The sequence below is a fragment of the Ananas comosus genome, linkage group 5, assembly GCF_001540865.1.
Source record: "Ananas comosus cultivar F153 linkage group 5, ASM154086v1, whole genome shotgun sequence".
Lineage (NCBI taxonomy): Eukaryota > Viridiplantae > Streptophyta > Magnoliopsida > Poales > Bromeliaceae > Ananas > Ananas comosus.
The window spans coordinates 7,537,924-7,551,568 of record NC_033625.1 but is presented as its reverse complement, the minus strand read 5'-3'; the positions used below and the strand labels follow the sequence as shown (position 1 = coordinate 7,551,568).

The 13,645-nt window shown below is 37.5% G+C and overlaps 1 pseudogene; it reads right to left on the bottom strand.

The window, feature by feature from the left end:
• Positions 6,652 to 8,354, bottom strand: LOC109711023 (annotated as a pseudogene).

Here is a 13,645-nt window from a genome sequence, read left to right as displayed (position 1 = left end):
TGACAGAGAGAGTTTCAAGAACTCTTTATTTATTTAGGAGGTATTATATTTTTCTATATCAAATCTCATAATTTTTTCTACCTAGCTTATCACCCTGGTGAGGTCTTTTATGACATTCTTGGAAGCAATTTCACTACATTTAAAATCAGGTTTGGACATTAGATACATTTCTTAAAAAAATAACAAGATTGAAACATTTCTCCAATACAACAGAATTGAAAACTTTGCTAAGCTCGTAATCATCGTCCAGTAGCGGTTCAAAATATTATAATCTTACTATATTTTTATTAATTTTGGAACTTATCCAAAAAATTGAAACTCATCCATATTAAAAGAACACATCTCTCTCTTTTATAAAAAAAAATATTTTGAAAACTTATCTCCATAATATCATTTGTACCAAAATTTAATTTTAAAATGTTGGCGCCGTGCAAAACATATTACTTTATATAGCCTTAATTATTACATATTTTTGCAGAATAAAATCTACCACATCATTATAGAAATGTACATCAGAAAAAAGAATTGTTTTAAAGGAATGCCGCACACGTCGAATCCGTTTTTTTCAAAATTAAATTTTGTTGAAAACATCAAAAGAATACAAATATTTATGTGCCAAAAAAATTTCACGCAATCATTCAATCACAATATGCTACATAAACATCAACATTTGCACCCACATAGGATAAATAAAACAAACAACACACGCCTGATATACAAGCATAAAAGAATGTCCCGCAAGAACATAAAAAAAAAAAAAGATTTTTTTTTGGTGTATTGTTGTGTATCCCATAAAAAGAGAAAAAAAAAAAACTATGATATCCACAAAAAAAATTAACACATAGGAATATTTTTTATTTTTTTAAATAAGCAAACCAAAAAAATCAAAAAAACGAAGAGAGGGCCTCGCGCAGGCCCAGGCGGCCGGCAAGCCCACTGCGGGGCGGGTCGAGCCAGCATACGTGCTGCGGTCGGGCCGGGCCCAGGCACCAGGTCCGCATGCCAGCTACTGCCTAGCCGGGCCACTGAGCCCGGTATCGGGCGGGCCAGGCCTACAGACTGCTGCAGCTAGGCTGGGCCCCATCATCGGCTGTAGCCGGGCCAGGCCTGCAGGCCTGCTGCAGGCCTGCAGGCTGGTCCGCCTTGCAGAGGTCTTTGTGTGTGTGTGTTGATGCACAAAGCAAAAAAATAAAAAAGAAGTGCATGTAATTTTTTTTTTCTTTAAAAATGCATGAAGTAGAAAGAAAAAAACACAACTAATGTATCTCACCTTCTTCCATGCATCGCAAGTTGTCGGATACGAAGAGTGCTACAAAGTCCTCTTCTATATCCACAGTCAAAAATCCTAAGAACGTCGGCGGAAATCTCAGAAAAAATGTGGAGAAAAGAAGCAGGAAAGTCAATTATTTCGTACGTTCTTTTAGATTATCGGATACAAAATTCGAAATATATTGATTATATTTATAGATTATCAGAACCCTTAAAATGTCATGATTTTTATATAGAGATTAAGATTAGAATATCTATTAAGATATTCATTAGGAGATTTATTTTTTAACTAAAAGGAAACATATAATTCATCTTTATCCTTAACTTATTAGGATAAATCTCAATCCACATCTTATGCCGATTGAGTTGAATTTGAACGGGCCAATATAAGCACACCACATGGCAACACTAGTCAATAAAACTACTTGTACTAGTATAAAGGAAATCATTCAAAAAGATGGTGGGTCTTATTGCTCAATAATTCAATCGATCGAGGGAGAGAGTATTATATGAATTTACATCTATAGAGACTACTAAAACAAGGTCTTCGTGGTCTCTAAATTAGTGCAATATATAGGGCCAATGCTTTGCAGCAGTTAAAAAAACACATCCAAAATACTCATTAGAGTATTTATATATAAATATTATAAGAAATTTACTCATGTCAATGTTTCATACAACACAAAATGTTAAAACTATTCTTTCAAATCAATTCCATAGCTACCCCTCCTCTTTTCCCTCTCGGACCTCCTTCACCACCCCTTTGCACGCGACTCCTACCAATTTACAAAAAAAGAAAAAGGCAAATATTATGAACAAAAAAAAAATAAAAAGTCGAGTATAAACACTATAAATATAGGATCAAAAATCCCAATCAGGAATTGAACCTTTGTGATGGATTAAAGATAATCCAAAGCCTTAATTCACGATCACCTTCTCCATTTATACTATTACTCTGAAATCTCCAATCAGTTGACAAAGCAATTGGAGAAAAAGATTCTCCTTTACGCTATTGCTCTGAGATCTCTAATCGGCCAAGCGAACACGAAAGGAGAGAGGGAGAGAGAGAGGCATAGGAGGAGAGAGAGAGAGAGAGGTGGATAAGGTAAAAAGGAGGAGAGAAAAAAAGGAGATAAGATTGGAAGAAAAAGATGGGAGAAAAATTAAAAGAATTTTATTGTTTTGATAGAGAAAAAAAATGGAGATACGATTGGAAGAAAGAGATGGGAGAAAAATTAAAAGAATTTTATTATTTTGATAGAGAAAAAAAATTATAAAAATTTTTAGAAGATTTTGTAAGATTCTATAATATATGATATATGATACGATAGAAAGATCAAAAAAGAAAAAGAGAGTTGTACGAATGAGAGTTAGAGCCCTGAGAGCATAATAATTACCTAGAAGAGAGAGGAATATGAGATTATTATGAGATCTTATAAGATATGATAGAGAGAGACAGAAGGAGAGAAAGAGAAAATAGGAGAGAGAAACGTATCTGGAGAGGGAAAACAGGAAAGGGAGATAGAGCCAACTACGTGAAGAGAACAAAGGAGAGAATGCCTCGTAGATTGAACAAACGTCAAATTATGTATTATAATAATTAAAACATGATTAGATGTTCAAATAAGTAATCTAATGATAACTAATTCCAAATAAAAATTTTCTTATATGATATACAGAAAGAAGTTTGTTTTTTGCTTGTTGAAAGATCTTAGCATCTAGGCATTTATGATTTGATAGGAAAGTATATTGAATTTGGTTGGGATACTATCGATAGCACCAAGCACTTAGTGCTATCGAGTTTTCCGCTGTTAAATTTAATTATTTAATTATTTCCATCCGTTAGATTATACTATTCAACCAACAACTCACTCAACACTAGGGGACCCACATCATGCTAACCGTACATTTCTTTATCCAAGGACCAAAAACTTAATAGCACCAAGAACTTGATGCTATTGAGAGCATTCCAGCCTACTTCAAGTACATTTTACCTACAAGATGATTTATCTCATTGCGAGAAAATGATGTGAAATCCTAATATGTTACACCATTCTAAACTTTGATGGCGCTATTCATTTACCAGATACTACAAATTTTTTAAGTAAAAAAGCTACATGGAATAAGATGCTTATGCATCCAAACAGGGGGACAAAAGAATTCGTAATCAATCAATATCTGCCTCTAAACCAAATCCAAAATCCCACTTAGGCATATATAAAGAGGACTTGAATCTTTCTGGAAATAGATCTTTAAAGGCTAAATAGGAAATATGGATGAGGTTCATTGTCATCATAATAAAAGTAAAATCTGCAAAGGACAAGGCAACTAACAGTACAAGTTACATTGACTGAGGAGATCAATCCATTGTTCCAACTAATAACTGCTAAAAGAACAGCACAATGACGAAGACGACGAGAAGAAGGGTTCGCAACAAAGCTCCTGTTTATGCATTCAGAAATGTATTGAATAACAATGTATATCATAAATAAAATGGTAGTCATAGTAATCAGTTCACTAGCTATTTCAACAAAATCAGTTAGAACATATCTATACACAGAAATCAGAGAAACAAATCCACTAATAGCCTGAAGATTACTCGATCACTTGTAAATATACATTCATACAAATCTTTACAAGTTTCAATAACTAGATGTAACCCATATGTAAAATTCCCATAAATATCGACATCTCTCTTTCAATAATTTAAAGAATTATTATCAAATTTATCCTCAATGCTCCTAATTCAGCAATACCTTCTCTTGAGAACATCCGTCGAATTGATCACACTTCTACTTAAAAAGAACTGTTCAAATCTCCTGCCTCTGTAATGCGCAGAAGCCAATTCATAGAGTTTAGAAGGTCTAGAAAATAAAAGTACAACCCATGGTTCAAAGCAAAAGTTTGGAGAAAGCCGAATTGAAAAGCAAATAGGCAACATTCCTGCTTTTCTTTTTTGCATCACATTGCTATCTAATGTAAGATACATTTGACATCAAATGAGTCCACCGTCATCCCCTCCATAAGATTGTGATATGAGTTTTCTGCATGCTCAACCAGAATTACGGCAAGATTCGGAATGAAATTTGTGCTAATGGATGGACTTTCCTACTATTGGGAAGAAGCAGACTAAGCCTTGTTTGGTATTATTGTGTATTTTTCCTTTTCATAACGAAAAATTCTATGCAGTTGAATGTGCCAGCAGATGGACCTTCCTACCATTGTCATCATTAGCTAGATTGCAAAGCAATCTGGCCAAACACTGTAGATGTATAAACTGAAAGTACTCCACCGATTTTCCACACAATCCATTGCATAGAATTTGTGTTTTGAAAAACAAAATACTGGCAAAACTACCAATACCAAACAAGGTCTAACAATACAGAACAATTATTACTCATTTGTAGTGCAGAATCAAACATATCTCCCAACTCAACCAAATAAGCATCAGTAACAATTCTAACACTGCATCTCATTGTTCACTCACACTCAGCAAAATCCCTTGTACATATATCCATAATGATATATAATCTTTTGACCAAGGTCAAGTAACATCAGCAACCACTATAAGTATCATCAACTACTGCAACATTTTCAAAACCGTTTGATTCGGGGTCTGGTTTGTTTACAGGTTTCACTTCTGGTAAAATATAAACTGAACTTGTCCTATTGATATCCCTACTACTGTTCACAGAATGTCAAAGTACCATCGAAGGATTAACAACATTTCCACATCCTGGAATGCAAATAATGCAAATTATGTATTGTAACCTCTTAATGCACACTACCAGAGTTGTCGAAACATAATAGATTTACTCGAGGCTGGTGAAGAGAAAACAACTGGTGAAGAGTTTAACGACAAACTGTGACGAAGAAAGAAATAGAGGCACTAGAGGAGCAATAAGAGTACAGAAGTTCAATCACTATAAAGCAATTAAGCGAAGAAGTTGTATTATTACAGGTGCAAGAAGAATTATACATATGATGATGATACCATGTGCAGTCGACAAATTTCACTACTTTCCCGGAACTTACATCTCTAGACACCATAGGATCACTATAACAATATTTACATGTTCAAACTCACCTAAATGACAATGATATAATAAAGAAGATTCGCAATTGATCAAAAATTGCCTGTATTTTAAGTACAGGAGACCTAAAACTTCCTAGAAACAAATTTTAAGGGCATGAATAGAAGTTAAATTTTCAGAAAGCGAAAGTAACTAATGGAATGTTATTTGCCATCTACATATACCCTGGAGATCAATCCACACTTCGGAAGGAACAACATAATAATGATGACGATGACAATTGTTGCCAATAAAATTCATTTTCATGCAATAAGCTTGTCCATCTCAAACAAAAGGGTAGCTATGCTTATCACACCTCAGCGGCTACTATGACAGCATCGTGCGGTCATCAAAAGTTAAGAAAATCACCATCTACTTTGCAGATTATTTAATCACTTGTAAACATTTCATTCACATAGGTATAACTACTCTCAATAACTTTCCTGAACAGGTAAATTGCCCATGAATATTGACATCTTCTTTCCAATTAGTTAAATGATCATTTGGTAAGTCCTTCACTTCGTCAATATCGCTTTAGTGTTCCCAATATAGCAATATATTGCCGCCTCTACTACTTATCTTTCATCCTTAAATTAAACAAACCCGTGGCTTTTGAGGAATTTGCTGATTTCTTGACTTTGCCTAACAGGAGACTTTTGTCTTCAGTATGCTACTGTGCAGAGAGGCAACTGGACACAACATTTTTGAAGGTCTAGATAAGAGCAACAAATGACAGATAAAAGAATATTATTGTTTCGCACTGTAAGATAAAGTTTCACAGAGAAAGCCAGAATAAAACTCTCGGTAATTTACTATTTATTCAACTTCCAAGTACTATCATCCCCTACATTAGATTGTCAAATAAGGCTTTTAAACCAAATTATGGAAAGATTCATAATGGGAATCTGTGCTAATAGATATTTCACAACTAAACAACTAATGAGGTCACAGAAAGAGAAAAACCTTTTCACAATAGATGAGAGAGTTTTCTTGATATCTGAGAACAACAGACAAATAATACAGAACCACTGCAATTGGTTGTGATGCCTAAACAAACATGTTTCCCAATGCAGCTCACCCATCACCACATGTAGCAAAGAAGCATCGGTAACAATACTAACCCTGAATCTCATTTTTCATACACTTCGAGCGAAACTCACAACACGAAGTTGAAGAACAATTGAATCATTTCCCGACTCAGCCCATCAATCAGATACTGGGTATAAAGACAACAACTGCATCTCATCCCTAATTCAGTTTCGGCAAAATTTCTTATACATTTACTCTCTGAAATAAAAATTCACAGAAGGAAGGACAGTAACATCAGAAAACAATAAAACTATATTCCGGCAATCCACTACATCCGTGATTCACAACAACACAAAAGTTGAAGAATTATACAGTGAATACTCTAGGCAGCCGATGGCCATAACCGCAATTCAGAAAAATCCAATCATCTTTTCACAACATTTATGCAACAATCAAGTAAATACAAAAGAGTTAAAAGTCTCTAACCCTTATCCGGGAAGGATACGCCCTCTGTTTCTTCCTTCATCTCCTTCCTTCCTCTTCCAATTCTTAGCTCAAAATAAGCATCAGATCCGAAATCCAAGAAGAACTTGAATGAATCCACATTGAATACCAGCAAATTGTGCACCATTGACGCCTCTCCGTTCAAACCCCATCAGTAATGTTTCATTCTCTACTCAGGATTGTGCGGCCTACTTAAGCAATCAAGGCCCTCGGTCCGGCTGCGGACGATGCGATGGAACACCTCCCTCACCTGGCGCTCGAGCGGGTCCAGCTCTTCCTTTAGGGCCTCGCACACGTGCGCGATCTCGCCCACCGCCTCCCTCACCTCCGCCTCCCTCTCCGCGTCCATGGGGAAATGGACGGCGTCCGTGATCTCCACCAGCTGCCGCGAGCACCGCTCGATCTGGTAGATCTCTTTCAGAAGGCCGGCCGAGTGCTTCCGGTCCTTCCGCTTCGACTCCTCCACGATCCGCTCCTGCAGCGCAAGCAGCGGCCCCGCCCACGGGAACCCGCGCGGCGGCGCCGAGAAGTGCGTCTGCAGGCCGCGGTCCTGGCACGGGATCGCGGCCACCAGCGCCCACATGGTGAAGAAGAGCACGGCGCTCATCGCGAACACCGCGGCGGCGAGGCCGCCGGTGGCGGCGACGTCGCCCGCCCGCGGCGCCGCGAGGCCGCCGCCGATGGCCTGCAGCTGCCGCGCCGCGGACCACGAGCGCGAGACGCTCCACGAGAGGGAGCGGTAGTGGCCGCCGCTGCCGCTGCCGCTGCTGCCGCTGCTGCTGCTGCGGCGGTGCTGGCCACCCTGGTGGTGGTGATGGTGGTGATCCCTGTTGTTGCTGCGGCCGAAGGATCGGTTGCGGTGGCCGCCGAGGATCGAGACGGACGACCCCGCCTCCTTCTCGTCGAGCATCAGGATGGTGAGATCCGTGACCGCCTTGCGCGCGCGGCGGATCGGGCCCTCGCCGATCGGGCCCCGCTCCGCCTCCGGCGGCGCCGACGCCGCGGCGAGGGCGACGAGGACGATGTCGAGGAGCTTCTGCTACTCTCGGATCTGGTCCACGCCGTCGCGCACGGCGTTGCACACGTCGAGCGCCTTCACCGCGCGGTCGAAGAAGTCCGCGAGGAGCCGATCCAGCGGCGGCGGCGGCGGCGTCGCCTGGGCGCCGCTGTTGAAGAGGAGGACGCGGAACTCCTCCAAGCAGATGAGGAACACGTCGAGGAGCTTCCGCGCCCACGAGAGCGAGAGGACGTCGTCCCCGGCGAGGTCGAGGAGGAGCTCCGCGACGTGGCGCTGGAACCCCTCCACCTCGCCGACGCCGGAGCGGGGATCGTTGGCGACGGTGGAGGAGGGGATCTGATACCGGCGGATATATATATATATATATATATATATATATATATATGCATTAGTTGACCCAATTAAAATTAGGAGATGGAGCATCATAGCTATGTTTTCCATATCTTGGTGCAGATATATGCATGGCANAGGAGGAGGAGGAGGATGAGGAGGAGGAGGAGGTTTATGCGCGAGATTCGTCGTCGGGGACGAATTGGGGGAGGAATAATAACGCGAACCCTTCGACGTCGGTCGACACTTGAGACGGAGGGTAGGATTTTTATATTTTTATATTTTTATATTTTTTTTTTATTTTATTATAATTTTAGTTTTACTATTACTATATAGAGGGAAAGAGTTACATTAATTAGTAGTTGATTTTAGAAAGGGGTTAGTGGGGGAGTACGGGTTAAATGACCTGCGGAGGCCCGTTCGGGGTGCGGGGACGGCGCGGGAGTCGACACGGCGGGGACGCGACGGAGACGAGAGGGCGACACGTGGCGACTCGGTGGAGGGCGCTCGCACGTGGGACCGGGTCGACACGTGGGAGCTCGGGAGAGAGGGAGAGCTTGTTTCCTGGACCTGGTCCACTGGACTCTAATGAAGAAATTTTTGTGTGCGCCCCAGCTAATATTCGATGATTAATTTTTTAAGTTTTTAACATGTTAAAATATATAAACTTTATCCGAGTTACAGATAATTTTAATTCGACTACCCAATTTTTTTAATTTTTAATTTAGTACCCAATCTTACACTTATTTGANCAGTGGACTCTAATGAATAAAAATTTTTGTGTGCGCCCCAGCTAATATTCGATGATTAATATTTTAAGTTTTTAACATGTTAAAATATATAAAATTTATCCGAGTTACAGATAATTTTAATTCGACTACCAAATTTTTTTAATTTTTAATTTAGTATCCAATCTTACATTTATTTGATTTAAATAATTTAATAATTTTTTGAATATAAATTTAAGCTTATTGCTTATTTTAGTAAATTTACAATTACGTAAACAGTATAAAACATAATAACTAAATCTATAAATATAAACAAGATTTTGAAGCCTTATAGTTAAAAAGTTACTAATTGACTCAAATCAAATAAACTAAAATGACAGTTAGTAAAATAAAAAATTTTAAATATTAGATATTCGAATACAGAAGGGTGATAGTTTAGATAAGCTTTATATATATCTTTATCATTTTAATATAAAAATTTAACCTTGCATATATAATCTACAAAATTGAGTCTGGATCCTATAAAGAAGCCACTTAAAAATTTTAATTTAAAAGCTCGACAATATTATGTCACTTAATTTAATTATATTTATTTATTTAGTAAATGAAAGTTTAACGAACCACATAATTAACCACCGTATTATTATCTATTAAATGAGGAAAATAATGAAAGAAAAATAGGAGATAGTCACGAAAATGTTATTCAATATCTGACTTGATGAAAATTATATTAAGACTCCCTCAACTATAGGCCATTGTAAAATAAATCCCTTTAGTTTTTACTTTTACTTTTAATTATTGATATTTTTTCTACTTGTAACTTTTTTTAAATAAAAAATTGAGTTATTTTAATTAGTTTTGTTAAAATTTTATTAAATTTAATGTTTTATCATTTATTAATAGTTAATTGTTGTTGCTTTATTTACTAATAAATTATCATTTTTAAATTTGATTAAGATAATCGACACAATTTGATAAATTTTTAAATTTATTTGGAGCTTGTCACTCTTAATATTAAAAACCAAAATGGGTTGATTAAATCTAAATAGCCTATAATTGAGGGGGTTAGCGCAATGTTATCGAACCTTCAAATTTAGTAGCGACTTTTTATTCAAGCCGAAAACCAACATTTTTAAAAGGGACTTTAGATAAAAATTATTTTTATTTGAAACTTATTTGCTAGGCATGTAGGTCGCTTTAAAAAATCAATTCCTCATAAAATATGTTATTATTTAATATTGTAAGAAAAATAAATGTTCAAAATTTATGATTTTCACGAATTATACGCTTTAAATATAACATAACATAATTCAATATGTTAAATTTTAGGTGTTCGGCTACTATATTATCGACAGTGCCAGCGCTTGGTGCTATTGAGTTTGCCACCATTAGATTTATCTCTTTGGCCATTTCTACTCATTAGATCATATTATTCGACCAATTACCTACTCATTCCTAGAAGACTACTATCATTCTAACCGGGGACTACTATTATTCTAACTACACATCTCTTCATCCAAAGACCGAAGATCTAACAGTACCAAGTGCTTAATACTGTTTATAGTATAGTAACATAATTCTAAATTTTAGATGTGAGAAAATTTTCTTATAGAATTTTAAAGAAGCATGTGGTGTAGAAAATATACTAATACATTCGCTCGTTTTTTTAGTTGTGCACCATTTTCAAGAGCAGAGAGTATTTTCTCATAGCTCATTTTTTTTAAAGCCAAGCTACATCTGTAACTAATTTTTAATTGTAAATCCTACAATTAGTATTTCTTCTCTTTGAGGTTATATTTGCATGAACTAGGCTACTATACTATTAAAACTATCGAGTGCTTGTAGATTTTCAGCCCTTAGATGAAGGAATGTGTGATTACGATGATAGTGGTCACTTAAGGTTGAGTGGGTGGTTGGTTGAATAATATGATCTAATGGATGGAAATGGTCAGAGGGACAGATCTAACAGCGGAAAACTCGATAGTATCAAGCGCTGGGAACTATCGATAGTATAGTAGCCGAACTCATATTTGTATAGGATATTGTATATTTACTCCTCTAAAACTTTAAATATTTTATATATTTTTTAAAATTTTGTATATTTGCATAGCATATTGCATATTTGCATAGGATATTGTATAGCCTTAGGTGGCACTACAACAAAAACGGCCTATAGCGACACTTTTAAATGTAGGTACATGTCAAAAAAGTGCTGCTAGCTAAAATTACCGACACTTCTAAAAAGTGTTGCTATATGTGGGGTCGCTAGGTATATAGTGACAGTTAAAGAGTGTCGCTATAACCTAAAAGAGTGCTGCTAATTTACCAACACTTATTTAAGCATTTAGCAACCGCCGAAACTCTATCTCGTTGGCTGCGGTAGCGGAGGAGGACGACAAGAAAGGCTCTTCGTCTAGAATTTCAGTGGATTGAGTGAAGAGAGAAGAAAAAATAGCAATTGATTTTTCTTCTTTTTTTTTCTTTTTTGTTTGTAATCGGGCCAAATGGACTGGGTGTGGTGGGTTGAGTAGAGCAATCTTTTATTTTTGGTTGGATTGGGTTTTATATTTAGGCATTAGCAGATATTTTTTTAAACTTTAGCATAAATGGGACACTTACTCAAAAGTGTCCCAAACATGTGTCCCTATAACCTAATTCTGTTGTAGTGTGGCTTGCCACAAGTAAAGTCCCACTTCTCGTACTTTGGCAGTTTCTCCGGCAAGGTAATAGCGAAGCTCACATCCTTCATGTCCCTCACCAAGAGCTCTTTGTTAGCTCATGGTTGGAGACCGTTGAGGAAGAAGAATAGCCTGTCCTCCTCAGCCATTCTAGCTATGGTAAGCATCAGCTTGGAGTACTCCTTGAGGGACCTCATATGCTTGAGTCATTGAAGCTGCCTCCGCGCCAGGTACTCAATGTGCTTGGGATAGAACTATGCTTTTAGCTCGACATGAAGTCTTTCCAAATTTTCGGCTTGCATTAGCTCTTCGCGGCCTCTGCAGAACGCTGCTGCCACCATAGCATCGCGTCATTGGCGAGATACATGGAAGCAGTTTGGACCTTGTCATCCTTGTCCTCCAACCGCGATGCTTTGAGGTAGCGCTCCATGTGCCATAAGAAATAGTCAATTTCCTTCTCATGACGTGTGCGCTTGAAGCATTAGGGTTTAGGGATGCGGATCTTTGGGGTGTACTCTTTATGCGTCTCAATGCCACGAGCCATCGCTTTTTTGAGGATCGCCACCCTCATCTTGAGGTAGTCAACCTCGTCGCTGCAAGCGATGATCTCCTCGATCAGCGCTTCTTATCGTCGTCACAACAGATAAGGTCATGGCAGAGCTGCTCGAGCTGCTCACAGAAAGTTGTCATGGTAGCTGCAACGCTGTTCTCCATGACATGCAACCTGTCCTCTATCATCCCCACATGACAGGTCAGGACAAAGCAATGCTCGTCAACTTTGGCAACGAAATCCTTTAGCAGCCTCATGCAATCTTCAAGCGAGGCAGACTCTCTCGCTAGAGTCCGTGGTGCCTTGCTCTTGCTGCACTTGCCTCCTTTTGGTTCAGGCACAACATCAACGACGACAACATCCGAGGTAGACATGATTTCTCAGCTCCGAACTCGCTCTGATACCAACTGTCACAGGCTTAAATTGTTATTTGGCAATTGCTACTAAATGATGTGATGGCAAATGGCTTCTAAATTACCCCCACCATAAAAGGAAAACATCAATTATCTCTTACACTTTATCATTATCTCAAGTAGATCTAGCTATTTCGGATAATTGTTGAATTTAAGTATAAAAACTTTATAAAAATAAATTTGTAGTTTAAAATTATCTGTAAATAATGCAATAGAATCATAAGAATTAAATAAATTCTTCAATAAGCTATCAATTTTGATAGTATTACTAAAATAGGAGATCTCCTTTATTTGATTTGTTTAATATTTTGAGTTGCAAATTGAATATATCTTGAGATGTTGAACAATGTGATATGCTATCTCATTTTAGTGAAGGTTTACAGCCTGATTTGCCAATTTTTCAAATTTCTTTGATTTTTTTGAGAGAATGATAAAGTACAGACTGCTAATTGATCCATTTTTTAATGCAGGAGGTAATTAAGGCCGGAGCTAAAGTGTAAACAGGCTTGTTGTAATTGAAAAATGATTCTTATACACCCAAAAAAGAACGGGTGTATATATATCTTACACCCCCCCCGTCCCATTTTAGGGTTGATAAAAATCCAAATAATTTTTAGCAAAATCATAAAAAATTGATGTGACAACTAAAAAATTAATAACTTTTGGATGGTATAGGTGTAAAGTGTACACTTCACTTTGGGTTGTACCAGTAGCATTTCTCTTCATAATTTAGCCAAGAAAAAAGGATAAAATGTATGGAGACGTTTGAACTTTATCTCATTTGTAAGCACGGGTCTAAACTTTAAATTTTGGCAAAAAATCTTCTTACGCTTTATCAAATAGTTCAATAGGTTCATCTCTTTAATTAAAGTTGTTAATTATACAATCATTTTAGTCTTATATATCGTATATAGTTTTATAAAAGCTTCAAAACACCCAAAAAAAAAAATTATTTTTTGTGTTCTAACATATAAGAAAAGCAAAAGAAAAAAAAAATTTCCGTTCAACTTATTCTTTGATAGTGATGCTTAATTATCAAAATTGGAAGAGAGG